This window comes from Eptatretus burgeri, chromosome 12 (genome assembly GCF_056783735.1).
Source record: "Eptatretus burgeri isolate ZD-2024b chromosome 12, Ebu_testis_v1, whole genome shotgun sequence".
Classification (NCBI taxonomy): domain Eukaryota; kingdom Metazoa; phylum Chordata; class Myxini; order Myxiniformes; family Myxinidae; genus Eptatretus; species Eptatretus burgeri.
The window spans coordinates 2,486,249-2,503,141 of record NC_140972.1 but is presented as its reverse complement, the minus strand read 5'-3'; the positions used below and the strand labels follow the sequence as shown (position 1 = coordinate 2,503,141).

The following is a 16,893-nucleotide window of genomic DNA, read 5'->3' as shown; positions in this document are numbered from 1 at the left end:
AGTTGCTTCGAGATAGGCCCTTACATCACGGTGGTAGTGGGAAAGTGCTCCATCTTGCTGAAAGTAAATCTCGTCACCAAATATCTCTTTGACACGTGGACTGACGGATTCCTGCAGCAAGTTTAAGTAAACATCCCCAGTGACCGTTTGGTCAAAAAAGAATGGCCCTAGGATGCCCAATGCTGATATCCCACACCACACAGTAACCCCTGGTAAGTTTAAATGGTGTTCTAGAGTAACGTGCAATTGTGTCGGTTAATTGAGCCATTTAACTTGAAGCTGGCCTCATCGCTCCAAACAATTTTGGATGGAAATGCTGCATCTTCTTCGCATTTGCCCAGGTACCACTCACAAAATTCAGCTCTCCGGTCAGGATCGTCTTTATTTAGAGCGTGGATTAATTTTGGAATGTAACTTTTCCAATTAATTCGCTTCAAAATGCGATGGGCACTTGATTTTGGGATTCCTGTCTCACGAGCCATTTGTCGTACAGATTTCCGTGGGGATCGGTGGAGGGTTTCCTGCAATCGATTTCCCTTTGCGGGGGTGGTTGATGACCATGGTCTTCTTGAACGCTCCTTATGGACGTCATGCACAGTTCCATCTGTTTCAAACTTATCTCGGATGCGAGCAATGGTGCGTCGCATTGGTGGATCTTTGTGAAAATGTCTTCTAAATTGTCTTTGCACTTCCATGATGTTTTCGTGCTTCCAGTAGCACTTTATGATAAATTTTCTTTCTTCAACACCTAGTCATACTTCTGCCATTATTAGGGTCAATTTGATCTGAAAATAAATGAAAAATTCAATGAGTTATCAGGATCCAAAATGTGAGTACTTTTTTAGGGACACCCTGAAAATACATGAACCCAGAAACTGATGGCAATGAACTCAATGGACAGAGAGATGGCGAATAGGCTGCTTTGGAGGGAGACGATGGATAAGGCATTGATCAGCGATACAGACGCGTCGCTCGAGCACACGTTTCCTTCCCATCTGGGTCAACAGTCGAGGAGCATTAATAATATACGAGTCTTCATTTGTGGCAAAAGGTTTTTATTGATTTTAGAAAGGTGCTTGTACCCGACATGTAACATTCTCACCGTTTTAATGGCAATTTAAACCCGATTGTCAAGCTTGGAGCTGTCACAATGAATGGGCATCGGCCTCAATCGCATTCTAGCAAAATTTAATATTGAATGAAAAGTTCCCACGTAGTTTCTGTTTGAAGAAGAGTGGTGATGGATACTGTTGGTACAACATTGCGAGAGGTGACACGAGGTGCAAGCCCTTCTTCAAACCCAGAGCTTCTTGCTTTGAAGCACACACACCCAAAATGGTGCTTCACCTTCCTTCGAACAGTAGTTTGCATTCTCCATCATCATTTCTCATTATTTCTCAAGCCTGGTTCTCACATCATTATCATGTCAGGTCAGGTCAGGTCAGGTATGGGAGCATGCGCCGGAGCAGTGAGACACTGCGTCCACTTTCCGCCGGTACTCCAGGTGCCTCCATCTGACCATCCCCCAGGCAGATGCCTGGCCCATCCCCATCTCCTTGAGATGCCGATCAACATGCTGCAACCACGAGGTACGTGGTCGGCCCATTGGCCTCCTCCACTCATGAGACTCGTAAGCTGAGAGAATCTGGTGAGCAGGATTAGCATGTCAGCTGACATGCTCAAAACAGCTCAAAACGAGCCAAATGTCCACACAGCTGCAGCTGACGCTTACGGACAATGCAGGTAACAAATCTCATTTGAGACTCTCAGATATCGCTCATTGGACACAAAGTCCGGCCAGCGATAGCCAAGGATTCTCCGAAGAGACCTGGTACCAAAGGAATTAAGCCTCCATCTCAGATCCTTGGTCAGAGTCCAAGTCTCGCATCCATAGAGCAAGACGAAGCACCAAGGACCTGAAGACTCGGACTTTCGTCCTCCTGCACAGGTACCGGCAGCGCCACACCCCATGATCCAGTGAATCCATGACTTCCCAGGCCCGACCCAGACGTGTATTGACTTCTGACTCACAGCCAGCAGAGACATGAATATCACTGCCAAGGTAAGTGAATCTCTCCACAACCTCAAAATCCTCACCACAAACAGGACAGCAGCATCCAAGATGTCATTGAAAGCCTGGATCTTAGTTTTGACCCTGGAAACCTGTAATCTCGGGAACTCAGACTCCTCATTCAGCACCTCAAGGCCCCCAAAAGGATATCTAAAGTCTCCGCAAAGATGAGTGTATCATCTGCGAAATCAAGTTCAGAGATCTTGACATTCCCAAACAATGCACGGCAGCTTGATCTCTCCGACATCCTCCCAAGAATCCAATCTATACAAGTGCTGAAAAGTGTGGGGGCGAGTACACACCCCTAACAAACTCCAGTAAAAATTGGGAATAGATCAGAGATGGTACCACCACATCTCACAGCACTCTCAGTACCAGAGTAGAGTTCAGACATCAGATCGATCAGTTTTGGTGGCACCCCATGAAGACCAATAATCCTCCAGAGGGCATCCCGATTCACTGAATTGAACGCTTTACAGAGATCAGCATAGGCTGCAAGCAGCCACAGCAGAAACTCTCGTCTGCATTCAGTGAGGACCCGAAGAGCAAGGATACGGTCAATCGTTGACCTCTTTGGTGTAAAGCCTGACTGCTCTGGGCGCTGGTTCTCAAGCAGATGGTGGCAAACCCTATCAAGAATTATCTGAGCAAAGACCTTGCCTGGCACTGAGAGCGGCGTCACCCCTCGGTAGTTGTTGCAGTCTTGGCGATCACCCTTCCCTTTCCAGAGAGGGACAACAAGGCCCCTCTTCCACTCAGTTGGGATGATGCCTGTGTTCCAGGCAGAGCACAGAACTGCATGCAACGACACGAGTGGGGCATTCCATGTCAAGTGTACACCCCCCCCCCCCCGACACTAATACCTCATTTTCTCCCCATATGTTGGTCATTTCTTCACTTTGGTGAAAAACTCAAAATACCAACTTTTAGACCTGTGGGCCCATCGGGGCCCATTTTAGGGGCCCCCAAATTTGGGTGCCCCCGGCTGCCCCACAATCTTCCAAAGGCCATATTACAGGTTGTCGTGGTCCGATTTGGCTGATCTTGGTATCAAAATGCTCGTAAAAGTGAGATCTTTCGAATCGCGTAAAGTAAAATCACTCCGAAACAGTAATTCAAAAAGTTATAGTTTGGGGTGCCCTTTGACCTTGTGCCCCCGCTCCCCAGCCAAACCGATGGTCCCAATTTTTCCGTGTGAGAATACCCCTTCATATACTCCAACACCTCAGCATAAATGAAAATGGGATCTCAATGGGTTCAAGTGTGATGATGGTTTTATTGTTCGGGGACTCGGGTGCTGGACACAATACACAGCACAATATTTGAACACAAGATTTCCAATACACTATCTCTATTATAATACCAAGCTTGCACACTAAAAACTCGGCTCGCCATCACACGATCCCTATGAAATTACTGTGGCACTTAGCGGACATGCCGACAATGTTTGGGAAGTCTTGGCATTCCATAGTACCACTTGCATTTTGCACAATGCGTATTTTTGTCATTCCCCGTGTATTGTCTGTCGTCTGCTACCAGCTATGTTGTACTGCTATCCCGTGCATGTGCACGGGTATCGCTCGTATCAGTATATTGTACATAACGTGCATGTGGAAAATTTATGTACAATATACTGATATAGTGTATTGGAAATATTGTGTTCAAATAATGTGCTATGTATTGTGGCGTATTGTGTGTCCAGCAACCGAGTCCTCCAACATAAATCTTTGCCATGCGTGAACCCATTGGGATCCCATTTTAATTTATGCTGAGGTGTTGGAGTATATGAAGGGCTATTCTCACACGAAAAAAAATCGGGACAATCTGTTTGGCTGGGGAGCGGGGGCCCAAGGTCAAAGGGCGCCCCAAACTATAACTTTTTGAATCACTCTTTGAGTGATTTTACTTTACGCGATTCGAAAGATCTCACTTTTACGAGCATATTGATACAAAGATCAGCCAAATCGGACCACGGCAACCTATGATATGGCCTCTGGAAGATTGTGTGGCAGCCGGGGGCGCCCAAATTTGGGGGCCCCTAAAATGGGCCCCGATTGGCCCACAGGTCTAAAAGTTGGTATTTTTAGTTTTTTCACCCAAGTGATTAAATGACCAACATATGGGCAGAAAATGAGGTATTAGTGTCGGGAGGGTGTGTACACTTGACATGGAATGCCCCGAGTGCAGCATTTCCACCAGCCTTGAGAAGTTCAGCATGGATGCCACAGATCCCTGGAGCTTTACCCCCATTTCAATCGGTTCATCACAACACCCTGTGTTTCCACAAGCGAAGGTGGACCACAGTTGATTGGAGGGTCAGCAACAGGGATTGTAACACCCATGTCCAACTCGACAGCTGGTGGATCAGCCTGGTACAACCGCTCAAAGTAATCGGTCCAGCGGGCCTTCACTTCGGACTCCTCTGTCAAGAGCCTACCACCCTCTGCTCCAACTGCAGTACACCGAGGGATGGGCTTGGATGAACGCAATACGCAAATTCCCCTGTAAGCAGGACGAGAATCCCTTGACCACAGGTGATGCTCTACCCCCTCACAGATTCCTCGCACATAGGCCTCCTTGTCCGCCCTTAAGCCACTGTTACACCTTGACGTTTTAGCCAGCGTATGCCGATGTATGAAAAATTTGGCTAATACGCTGGCACACGTCGAATACGTTAGGGGTAGGTATTGTATACGTTAAGAGCACGCTGAAGCACGCTGGCATACATTTGTCGACGTGCTCGGCATATGACTCACACGTTCCGCATACGCTGGCCATAAGTTGGAGGCACGTTATGCGATCGTTGACACACGTTACTTGTAAGTTACTCATAAGTCGAAATACGTCGAGGTAATGTCTAGCTTACCCGAAACTTATTTCTAACCTATGAGTAACGTGCTTTGAATCTATGTGTAACGTATCTCCAACACATATTGACGTATTTGACGTCTTCCGGACGACCACAGAACTTACTGAACGTGTTTCTAACTTACAGCTACCATATAATGGTGTATTGGCAGCGTTTCAGGGAATTGGTATATAAAAATGGGCTTCACAGGAGGAACCCGTCAGTGTTCCAGACTCCATGGTGAGCAGATGTCCATGACATCCGAGAGATGGAGGATCCGGCAAGGCTGAGACGAGAATACCTACAAGCTGTCCTCCAACATCAACATGACCTCATTGATTTGACACTGTACCAATTGCGTGCCAATAGAGCCGGGAGAAGAAGAGGTGAACGGAGGAGAAGGAACTGGGTGAGACCATGGATCGGGAGGCGACGGCAGTTTGGCATGTATGACCAGCTCATGGTGGAACTCCGTAATGAGGAGTTCTTCAAAGTTTTCTTCGGCATTGACGGTGATGTTGACACTTCGATGTCTAGTGCGGTTATGATTTGAATCGTCGAGCGGCAGGCTTTTAATAGGCTACGCCACGTGATCGTCGGCGATACGCTGCCGCGCTATGCATAAGTTAGACTATCGTTGGGCCGAAGTTGTGAACACCGACAACACGCAAAGCATTCGTTGGTATAAGTTATCTATAAGTAATCGAAACGTTCTGTGTACGTTACTAATACGTTATGCATACATCCAACTCATTATGAATACACCATTATATGCCCAAAACTGGAAAAAAAATAGTTCAGCGTACGCCAGTGTTTTAGATAAATTTTGATACGTTGCCATACGCTGGCTAAATCGTCAAGGTGTGACAGGGGCTTTAGCACACGTACAGTTTTATGCCTCAGCTCTCCAAACAGCTCAGCTCTGCCATCCAGCCTGGCCCTGCGACTCTGGTCAATGGTATCCAGTGTCCCTTGAGACAAAATTCTTCTTTGCCCTACGGTGAGTTCCAAGACATCCACCGGCAACATCAAGGACGGTGGTCTTAAAAGCACTCCACAACTCTTCAGGACCCACCAAATGTCCACTCAGCCTGTTCGCAAACTCCTCAGCTACCCTCTCATCATTGAGCTTGCCAACATCCAGCCAAGGCTGGAATGGCACCAATCTCCTGGATTTAAGGTGCAACTTCAGAGTTGCTACAACAAGCCAGTGGTCAGTATTGAGGAACTGAGCACTCCAGTCAACCCTGCAGTTCTGGATCATCCTCCAGTGACCATCAACGAGGACATGGTCAATCTCCTTTGCCACACCACCAGCGTTGGAATACCAAGTCCAGCGATGAGCTTGTGGGCGCTGAAACCATGCACTGGCCACCCTGAGTCCATGACTTCTTGCAAAGTCAAGGAACTTAGTGCTATTCTGGTTCATAGTTCCTGACCCATGGGGACCAACACACTTCTCATAACCATCCCCATCAGTTCCAGTCGATGCGTTGAAATCCACCAAGATGAGAAGTGTATCTCGTCTGGGGCACTGATCAACCACAGACTCGAGTGTGGCGGAGAATGCATCCTTCATGGTGAGATCACTCGCCTCAGTCGGAGCGTAAACAGAGACCAGGAAAATGACACCCAAGGAGTGATGAATCCTTCGTCTCATAATACGCTCGTTGACCGGTGTTACCTCAATTATCATTGGAGTCAGCTTATTGGACACAGCTACTGCAACTCCTTGGGAATGGTAACCATCAGTGACCAGACCACCCACCTCTTCTGGTCTCGCCGCAATTACAGCTTGCAATAGTAGGTGTAACCACCCACCATCATCTCGCCGCAATCTTGTCTCCAAACCTCAGAGAGTGCTGCAATACCGATGTCCAAACGCTTGAGCTCAGATGATAACAGAGACAGGTGATCATCCTCTCTTCGGGATAGGACATTCCAGGCACCCACCCGAAGGGACCGCCTCAGGTTAACCCAAGGAGACCACCGTCTGGTGGACGATACCTCAGAACTGGGAATGTTATCCCGTGGTTTCCCTGGAGGTCATTCCATGCCAACTCACCTTAGGGTCCCCAGGTCACCTCCTCAGATTTTGCTGGAAAAAATTCTTAAATGTAGATCTATATGGCTCTACCCACCATGCAAAAGATTAGCTTTCAATTCCTCATAGTTTAAAAAATATCTATCTCGAGAGACCTTTGAAATTTGGTCCTAAAAATGCCAAATGTGAAAAACGCATTGTTTTCCAACTTCAGTGGCTTATAATTTTATAATGGATTCCTCTAGAAAGCTAATATTGTAAATATATACTAATTGGCATCCAACTTTTTCAATTATGGCATCAGATAGCGTCTGAGATGCATACTTCTCACTCTATAGGAAGCTAAAAATGGCTTTTTGGCCAAAACGAGCTAAAATAAGGTAAACTATAGGAGCCCTCCTGAAAATATGGAACAACTTTGAATTTTTTCCACATAACAGTGATTATAGGGTCATTATCTATCCATAGATACATTTTCCTGGGATAATACAGTTAGGTGATGAATTATAAAAGTTTTAACATAAGCCCTTGCCTCAGAGCTAAAATGGACCAATTTTGTCCCCTGGTTTGACAATGTGGCTAGGGGTTTAGGATCTTCATTTTTTTTCTAAAGATTGCCTCATATAAGATGTGTCTACTGACTGAATAATTTTATCTCACACCCATGGCTTCATAGTAAAATAAATTTTTATTTACATGCACGTTTTTTCAAAATAATTATTCACTTTTTTCATATTCAGAAGTTTATAAATCTTAAATGGAACTATCCAGGAAAGAGTTACTGCAGAATTTTATAAAGTGGTATACAAAATTTCAGATTGTGGCATCAGAATATCTCTAGAAAGCACATACTCCTAGTTTTAGGAAGCCAAATATGGCAATTTGGCCCACTTGGTACAAAACAAGGTGAACTTGCAGGGGTGTGCATGAGGCTAAATTATGCTTCTTATTAGACATTAGTGATAAGGATGTTATTTATTCATAAATACATGCTAATGATTACTTTCGTAAGTGATTGCAAATTATAAATTAGAACAAATTTGATGAGTTGAGTAGCAGCTTTTTTATTTACAGATATACAGAGACAATGAATATTAGTAATTTTTATACCTTAGAAAACTCTTCAATGACCTTTCATCTTTTATGACATTCATTATCATGATTATCTAGCACTCAGAGGCACAGAATTTTACATCTGAGAAAACAGGTCTTGAACATGCTTAAAGTCATGCTGTGACAGTTGGTACTGACGTCCACCGGATTTTATGTCAGGGGCCTCAACCACACAAAGAATGTCGAGTAATGGCACCCAGCATTGATCTTTCTTTTTTTCTGGAGACCATGAGAATGTGTTAGCCCTTCCTTGCTTCATGAAGTTCACAGACACATCATTTTCATCATTATTTCTTGTGACAATGTTCCCAATGTACCATTTTCTGTCATAAACACAAGCAATATACTTCCCAGCCTGGTATCCATCCAGTTCAGTTAGGGTTGGGACTAATAACTGGGACAGATGAGCTTGTGTGGTTTCCGGTCCTGTGCATACTGTTGATGATACAGCATCAGGAGAAACCATTCTCATCTCCAGACGTGTTGAGGAGATTGGCAGGAAACCATGGTGTGACCGTGTACCAGCAATGGTTGTTGCTGCTCTGAAGCGCTTCTCAAGGTCATACTCCATTGCATTTTGTTGGATTTCTTGTGATGTCACAAAGAATAATTTTTTCATGATGTAGGCAAATACTGTCTTCTGAACTGAAAGTAATTCCTGATCTCCATTAAATCAATTATTGTGACTTCTTCTCCAAAGCAGCAACTTGTTTTAGCCCAACCTTCCTTGTATAATAGGTCTTGTGACACTCCATGTCTAATTTGGTTCCAACAGTGCATCTACTTGTCAAACTTGTGCCACTGGCCCAGGTTTTTCTGCATACATTTCCTTTGTTTCCCCATCTCCTTTGTTCTCCAAACAAACAGACAGACAGGTTGACTGTGCTGCTCCTCGTGTTGTGACAGACCATTACTCCATCGAGTGGTGTATGTCATAACTAATGACTTCAAATAGAGAACTGTAGGACATGTTTTTTAAATTAAAACCCAAGCATATGTTTGGATTATCATTACAATCATTTATTTTTGAATAAAAAAAAAATGTACTTGTAATTATTAATTTCTGAGAAGAATAATCTAAGTTGTTACATAACCTCAGTTAATGCCCCCTGCATGTTCACCATTTTTGGTAAAAGTGGAATTTTCAACTTCCTACAGATAGAAACATGTGCATTTTTCAGGCATTCTGATAACAGATCCTTAAATTTCATATGCCAGTTTATAAATATCTGCAGTATCACTTTGCAAGAGTGTTCAGTTTCATATTTATAAGCTCATGAATATGAAAAAAGTGAATAATTGTAAAAAAATGTGCATGTAAATAAAAATTTATTTTAATATGAAGCCATGGGCGTTAGATAAAATTATTCGGTCAGTAGACATCTTATATGAGGCAATCTTTAGAAAAAAAATTAAGATCCTAAATCCCGAGCCACATGGTCAAACCAGGGGACAAAATTGGTCAATTTTAGAGCCCTCTGAGGCAAGGGCTTATGGTAAAACTTTTATAATTCATCACCTAACTGTATTATCCCAGCAAAAAATGTATCTATGGATAGATAATGACCCTATAATCACTGTGTTATGAGGAAAAAAATTCTAAATTGTTCCATATTTTCAGGAGGGCTCCTATAGTTTCACCTTGTTTTCGCTTGTTTTGGCCCAAAAGCCATTTTTAGCTTCCTATAGAGTGAGAAATATGCATCCCAGAAGCTATCTGATGCCATAATTGAAAAAAATTGGATGCCAATTAGTAAATATTTGCAATATTAACTTTCTAGAGGAGTCTATTATAAAATTATAAGCCCCTGAAGTTGAAAAAAAAAATGCATTTTTCACATTTGGCATTTTTAGGGCCAAATTTCAAAGGTCTCTGAGATAGATATTTTTTAAACTATGAGGAATTGAAAGATAATCTTTTGCATGGTGGGTAGAGCCATATAGATCTACATTTAATAAATTTTCCAGCAAAATCAGAGGTTACCTGGGGAGGTTTTTGAAATTTAGGTGAGTTGGCACGGAATGACCCCTATCATCGAAGATTGGGGGTCCCGAAGGCTTTGCCCCAATCCTATCATCCGGTGAGCTGCCCTGTGAAGGGAAGGTACAGCCACGGAGTGGGTTTTCAGATTTCTTTCCGTTTTTGTGTTTTGTGGAATGAAGGGTTTTATGGTGGCCGGAGTGCAAATTCTGCTACCAACCTCATAATAAAAAATAACCCAACTGTAGGACGTCCGCAGACACAGTTGGGCACTCGATATGGATGGCCGTTGGCTCACAAGGAGCTCCTCCACCCTTTGACAGGTTTTGTTTTTAATCCTGCTGTGTGTCCATATCCAAACACCCTCCTCACCAAAAAAAAACCTGGTGGGGGAGACGGTTTAGTCGTCGACAACCCGGCCATGTAACAGGTTAGTACAGGTTTACATGATACCTGTAGCAAGTCACAGATCCAATCTGGCCTGACACAAATTATCATGTAACATGCCCTATACATACGGTTGGTTTTGCCGAATCAGTTACAAGGTCAGCTGCAGTGCTCGTCGCGTCGCCAATCCGACTCAGAACGTTATGGCAGGAATTTGCGATTCGGTCATGGTGCCGGTGATAACTCGCTCCACTCTTTAGCTATTGGGCACAATCCTGGACGGGTCGCCATTCTAACACAGTATACTCTAATGGCTCAATCATTCTGTCATTCTGTCGACGTCAGAAGGATAACAGGCTGAGTCAACCCCACCTGGTATTAATTCAATGGGCCCGAGGATCCCAAGCCCAACACCCTAACCATTAAGGCAGCACTTGGCATTCCCCTCACTGCTCTCCTTCTTCATCACCGTCACCGTCACCACCACCACCACCACCACAGAAAGCACAAACACTCCAGAGGTGGGTTTACAAACCACGTGTCGTGTCGTGTCGTGCCGTGGAGCACAACCTCATCTTGGCAGAATCCTCTCACACAATCCTTGCCAACGGCAAACAAACGTCAACTCAAAATATGAAACAAATGTAGGACAAGGACAAGGCGAAGGCGAAGCGCGCTCGGGATCGCATAATTTACCGTTGACCTCGTGTGAGGATGTTCACGTGTGGAAACTTCCCTTCCGGCTTGTATCGACCTGGAACCGGAAATAATCTCCCATTTCGGAATAAACATTTATATTTAGCATCTCACACAGGACAGTTTGTAACCCCGAACATGTAACAATGTTTTAAAATAATTACTTCCCTCCCAAGGAAACCTGACGTCCAACAACCCTGATGCCTGTGGCGCCCACATCGTCGCACAACCTCTTCAAATCGTCGTTACATTTTAAACTATCACTCTATTAATATGTTAAAGTTAAAATAAATACACTTACAAAGAGCTTGAAGCGGTGGAGAAGTCAAGGAGATCCATTTCACGTGGTCAAAGCACTGCCGCGAACTACGCTGACATGGCCGCCAAGAAGTGTATTAAAAGTACAAAATGCTTTAATTTGTCTTTATTCCTCCACAGCCTGTGGCAACATCGTTCTCTGGGGGCGCGGCTGTGCTGCTGATGCAGTGCCCCTGTTACCAGCAAACTGGTACTCATTTTTTCCAGGATGACAGACTGAGTCAACGAAACCCACCAACTGTTAAATTCAACACCAACAGCCTGGCAGGAGTTTGAACTCAAGACCCTCAGGTATCTCAAACGAGCCACCTTCACCGTGAAGCCAACACCAAGCGAAATACATTACTGAGGAAACGAGTATAAACGCGTGCTTCTTCTTCCTCTTCTACTTCGTCCTCTTCTTCTTCTTCCTTTTCCACTTCCTCTTCTTCTACATTACTGAGGAAACGAGTACAAACGCGTGATTCTTCTTCCTCTTCTTTTACGTCATCTTCTTCTTCCTCTTCTTCTTTCCTCTTCTTCTTTCCTCTTCTTCTTTCCTCTTCTTCTTATACCTCTCTTCTTCTTCTTCATCCTCTGCCTCTTCTTCTCATCCTCTTCTTCTTCTCATCCTCTTCCTCTTTTTCTCATCCTCTTCTTCTTCTTCTTCTTCTTCATCCTCTTCCTCTTCTTCATCCTCTCCTTCTTCTTCTTTCTCTTCCTCTTCTTCTTCCAGGTATTTGTTCCCTCTCCGAAGAATTCTGAGAGGGTATTGCATTTGGGTCCCTTTGTTTATTTTTCTGTCTGTCTGTTTGTCCGCACAGAATTTTTGTGTTTTGCTCCACAACCGCTTGTCGGATTGAGACGAAATTTTCACCATTGGTGCGACAACTCATGTGGAATATTATAATGATATTTATGACGTCATAGGTCACGTGGTGTGGCAACCATATTGAAAAAACTTTGGACCTCCGAGTCTTTGAAACCACACCATGGAAAAAAAATTGAAACTTGGCACGTAGCAAGTACTCCTCATGCGGAATGAGGATGATTTTTTTAATGATGTCATAGGTGCCCTCGTTATGATGTCATTGCATTTGTAGAATGCCACATCCGATCCGTATGAAATTTTTTGAGGGTCATCTCGGGATAAAATGGTCCACAGAAAAAAAAAATTCATGTCAGTCACGTGATTCGGCAACCATATTGTTTTGTTTTTTTAAACCTTCAAAAATCTTCTTCTCTGCAGTGGCTGAACAGATCGAGGCAAAACTTTACACGTATGACCATCTGTCTATGATGAAAAAAAGGTTCACACATACTGTATGATTTCATTGGTCACATGGTTTGGCAGACATATTAGATTGACCCTAATACTTATAAAAATCGTCTTCTCCAGACGGCTGGATAAATCAAGGGGAAATTTCACACAAGTGTTCCAAAGCCATGGGTGTACAAGTAGCACATAACAAGTACTCCTCAGGGGGAATGAGTGTGGTATTTTTATGACATCATAGGTGCCTTTGTTGTGATGTCATAATTGCATATGTAGAATGCTACATTTGATCAGTATAAAAAATTTTTGAGGCTCATCTTCGGATAAAATGGTCCACCGAATTTTTTTTGATTATGTCATCAAAGAAAATGGTCCATCTCAAAAATTTCGTACTGATCGGATGTGTCGTTCTACATATGCAATGACGTCATAACGAGGGCACCTATGACATCATTAAAAAATCACCCTCATTCCCCATGAGGAGTACTTGCAATGTGCCAAGTTTCAATTTTTTCCATGGTGCGGTTTCAAAGACACACAGGTCCAAAGTTTTTCCGTTTTCCAATATGGCTGCCACGCCACGTGACCTATGACGTCATAATTATCAGTATAACATTCCACATGATTAGTCGCATCAATGGTGAAAATTTCGTCTCAATCCGACAAGTGGTTGTGGAGAAAAACACAAAAGTTCTGTACAGACAAAAAAATTTGAAAGGTGAGGGGGGAGTTCTCAAAACATCCCCCCCCTCATCTTTCTCCCTCAACTCTCCCCACTCACCCTTCTCCCACCATTCACGCCTCACTCACCCTTCTCAAAGTTGCCCCTCCTCAAATCCACAAAGCTGCCTCCTTCCCCTAGCGATTCTGCAACCCCCCAAACTCTTTCAACAACTCTCCTTACCTCCCCCCACTCCCTTGTGCTACCCTCCCCCTCCCATCCCATCTCCTGCAACCAAAGCTTCCTCACCTCCCTCTTCATTAACAGTGTGGATCTCAAATATCCGGAGCCTTCGCTCAAACCTTACAGATCTTTCCATACAGATTGCCACTGACAAACCAGACATAATCTGCTAACAGAAACTTTCCTCCCTCAAGATGTCTCTGGCTCCCAAGTATCTCTCCCTGGTTACTTCCTCCTCCGGTATAACAGACCTGAGCCCCGTCCTGGTGGAGGAGTCACTCTCTTCAACAAAGACTATTCCTCACTTTGCATGCACTGCCCTCACTCCCCCACACCCCCAGGAATACCTCTGGCTCCGGCTTCCCTTCCACTCCCACCTCATGTTTATATGTGTACTGTACCGTCCACCAAACAGTGATGACTCCATTTACACCCCACTATCTAAAAACATGGACAAACTTCTATCTTCTCATCCCAACTCTCTCTTCCTCATATGTGGTGACTTCAATTGTCATAATGCCAGCTGGCTGGGTGTGGGTACCTCTCTCACCTGTCATGGTACGTCAGCAAAAGATTTCTGCGACTCATTGGGACTGACTCAATCGGTCAACTTCCCAATCCGGATCTCAACCAATGGTACTCCATCTCTTCTGGATCTGATTTTGACAAATTTCCCTGGCGATATCTGCTGCTCTTCCTCCGCTCCAATCGGTTCTTCTGCCCAAATATTTGTCAAAGTGGACATCTCTCTGGCTGTTATCAGAGAACCACCTCAGCGCCGTCGAGTCTGGCATTTCACTCAAGTCAACTGGCAGGGACTTCAAGCAGCCATGAAACTTATAGACTGGTCTCCCATCGCTACTTTCTCCAACATCAACTCATCCTGGGAATTCCTTCAAAGACACTTGCTCTCCCTCATGCACAGATTTATCCCCTCTCGTCTTCAGTTGCCCTACCCTCCCTCCCGCCCTTGGTTCACTGAAGCTTGTGGCGAGGCAGTTGTCCTGAAACAACTTGTCTTTGCCTCATGGAAAGCAAACTCAACTGAGGGTAATCTCAGTTCCTTCCATAAAGCTCAGAACAAGTGTGTATCTACCCTCAGGAGAGCCAGAAAACAACATCTTTCTCATCTCAAGTCTGAACTCTTAAACCTCTCTCCCTCCTCAAAATCCTGGTGGTGTCGAATCAAATCTGTTTCTGGTGTATGTTCCCCCTCCACCCCCTCCCTTACCTCAAATGGCGGCACTGCTGATACCGCACGTGAAAAGGCTGAATGCCTAAACTTGGTGTTTGCATCAAAATCTTATGTCCAAAATCCATCGCTTTCTGTACCCACCTTACCCAGTCACACCCAACTGTCCCTGGACTGTGTCTTTTTCCTCTGACAAGGTGGAGAGCTTGCTGTCAAACCTCAAGTCAGATTCTGCAACCGGACCTGACGACATCAGCCCACATGTCCGAAAAACCTGTTCCTCTGCTCTTGCTCACCCTCTCTCTGTTCTATTCACCCTCTCATTTGCTCAAGGTCATCTGCCATCTGCTTGAAAATCAGCAAACATTACTGTCCTGCACAAAAAGGTGCAAAACAGATCCCTGCAACTACAGACCAATCCGCCTTCTCCCAATCATCAGCACGGTTATGGAATCCATCATCGCTTCAAACATTAAATCATTCCTCTTCTCCAATGGTTTCATTTCCGATCACCAATTTGGAATCAGACCAGGTCATTTTACCCTGGATTCTGCTGCTTCTGCTCTCCCAACAATGGATGGAGATCCTCAATGCCGGACATGAAATCAGAGCCATCTCCCTCAACATAACCCGTGCTTTTGACATGGTCTGGCAACCTGCCCTGCTCAGCAAACTCTCTTCCTATGGTATCCAAGGCCATCTCCACTCATGGCTCACAGACTTCCTCTCCTGTCGCAGTCACTGTGTGGCCCTAAATGGAGTTCTTTCATCCCCTCTTCCTGTCCAGGCTGGAGTTCCTCAAGGCAGCGTTCTGGGCCCTGTTCTTTTTCTGGTTTTCATCAATGATCTCTCCAACTCTCTGGAAAATCCTCTTTATCTCTTTGCTGATGACTCCACCCTCTGCCGTAACATCTGTCATCCCTCAGACCGGTAAGTAACAGTGTCTTCGCTCTCTGCAGATCTGGGTAGAATCACAAACTGGTCCAACACATGGAACATGTCTTTCAATCCTGACAAATCTCACACTCTCACAATGTCTATCCGAAAAGACCGTTTGAACACCCCCCCTAACCCCCCATCCATTTTCTCAACAATCCTCTGGAAGAAGTCCACTCTTTCAAGCTTCTGGGTCTCACGATCTGCCATGACCTTTCCTATCCTGGGAAAGCCACATTTCAAACCTGGCCTCCAAAGCCAGTCGCCAACTGGGAATCCTCCATCTTGCAAAGTCCTTCCTCAGCCCACCTGAGCTCCTGACCACATACAAAGCTTTCTTCCACAGCCTGATGGAGTACTGCTCTCCCCTCAGGGCTGGTGCTCCTGCCTCTCACCTTTCTCGGCTTCACGCTGTGGAAACTAAGGCATTTCGGGTCATGGGTATCTCCCGCGATGAGGCTGAGTCTTTGGGCCTCTCACTCTCTCACCGCAGGCAGGTCGGTGGTCTTTCTGTCTTCTCTCCGGTCTCCCCCCCCCCCCCCCCCGCTGTGTCTGCGATTTGTCCCCACCATATTTCCGCTGGGCACTCAAGGTCCACCAACAACCCCCTTCTGGTGAACCTACCAAAATCACAAATCACTGCTCATCTTCACTCTTTTATTCTTCTTCTTCCCCACCTTTGGAATAAACTCCCTCACTCTGTTCAGTCCCATTCTTCCCTCCAGGTCTTCAAAACAGCTGTTCTCCACCACCTCTTATCGTCTCCCATCCAAATCCTCGATCTTTTCTCCCTCCATTTATCCACCCCAAACCCACCTCCTTCAAATTCCCTGCTTTAGTTCCTGACAGTCCCTGTATGAAAGTTCATGATCTCTTTTCGTACACTCTTCTTTCGACCTTTAAGCTTCTTTTCACATTTGAATTCATTTATTCCTCTCATTAAGTATTTATAAGCATATGCCTTTGATCTAACACCGACAAATTCACTTTGTATCTTTTCACCTAATTCATCTTTAAATTTACCAATAACCTTTTTATTCTTATCTGAAAAGAGTGGGTTATTAGGATCATAATTACTTGTATCATAAATATCTTCATCTTCTTTCATGTCCTTATAAACATCATCTGTAGTTATCTTGAGTATGAAG

At 44.6% G+C, this 16,893-nt stretch overlaps 1 protein-coding gene across 2 annotated transcripts in view; it reads right to left on the bottom strand.

The window, feature by feature from the left end:
* LYAR (Ly1 antibody reactive) overlaps positions 1-11,365 on the bottom strand; it is a 31,998-nt gene extending 20,633 nt beyond the window's left edge. Inside the window, exon 1 of one of the 2 annotated variants that reach the window (XM_085849255.1) lies at positions 11,141-11,365. The gene's annotated coding sequence lies outside the window, so the exon portion shown is untranslated. Of the gene's footprint in view, positions 1-5,807; positions 5,897-11,140 lie in introns of those variants that run through there. The other variant, XM_085849256.1, reaches the window with a different exon arrangement.
* Positions 11,366-16,893: the final 5,528 nt, after the last annotated feature.